Below are 1,190 nucleotides of genomic sequence, written 5' to 3' on the forward strand. Positions count from 1 at the left end.
CTTGTGCTTGCCAGGGAAGCACTTATTCTACTGAGCCATCTCCCCCGGCCCCCTAAACTTTTTCTCTGTTACATAGTATTAAGTGTTGGACGCAGAGATCAGTGAGGTGTTTTTTTGTTTGTTTGTGTGTGTGTGTGTGTGTGTGTGTGTGTGTGTGTGTTTAATTATTTGATACAGGGTGTCACTACACAGCTCCAACTCATAGTGATTCTCCTGTTTTCAGACACCCCAGCTCTGGGATTACAGGCATGCACCACCATGCCTACACTCGGGTAGCTGACTCAGAGCATCCAAAGATGGGGCCAGTGCATGATGCAGCATGTGGTGCCAGGGATTGAACCCTGGTCCCTGTGCTTGCCTAAGCAGGCACTTAGTCTGCCGAGCTATTTCACCGGCCCACGATTGGGATAATTATTAAGGTAAAGAGAAATCCTGTCCCCTCCAGCTGTTACTTCTTCCCATTGTCCTCATGTCCCACTGTGCAACTGCCTGCTGCAAACAGGTGTTTTCAGTTGGTTTAGTTTGGTTGGGGTGGTATTGAGGATTATATACAAGGCTTTTCCCCCAAAACCAAATCTCTAGCTTTTCTTTCTTTCTTTCTCTTGTATTTAGTACAGTGTCTACAGGGTCTCACTAACACAGATCGGACTCATAGTGATCCTATTTTCAGCCTCTGAAGTGCTGGGATTACAGGCTTGCGCCACCATGCCCAGTCTCAATCACTGTCTTGGCACCTGGGGGGGAGGGGAGCGTGGCCACCACTGCACAATAGGAATGGAACCCTGGTCCCTGCTCTGCCTAAGCAAGACTTTTAAGACCACTGAGCCATCTGGCCGGCCCTCCCTAGCCTTTATTTTTTCTGTTTTGAGACAGGGTCTTGCTAAATTGGCTAGAATAACAAGACTTTTTTGAGACAGGGTCACTATGCAGTTCAGGCTGGCCTGGTGCTCACTTTTGTAGCCCCCAGGCTCATCTCAAACTCTCAGTGATCATCCTCAGGTTCAACCTCCCAGGTGCTAGGATTACAGGCTTGTGCCACACACGGTGGGCACCCGCGTTCAGGGCTGAGACTATGTGGCATGTGGGGCCTTGGATCAAACTTGTGCTTGCCAGGTAGAGCAGTGCTGCTCCTTCTGAGCTATCGGGCCCCTAAATTTAGACTTGTGATTCTCCTGTATCAGTCTGCCATA

Source organism: Octodon degus, unplaced genomic scaffold (genome assembly GCF_000260255.1).
Source record: "Octodon degus isolate 3935 unplaced genomic scaffold, OctDeg1.0 scaffold00005, whole genome shotgun sequence".
Lineage (NCBI taxonomy): Eukaryota > Metazoa > Chordata > Mammalia > Rodentia > Octodontidae > Octodon > Octodon degus.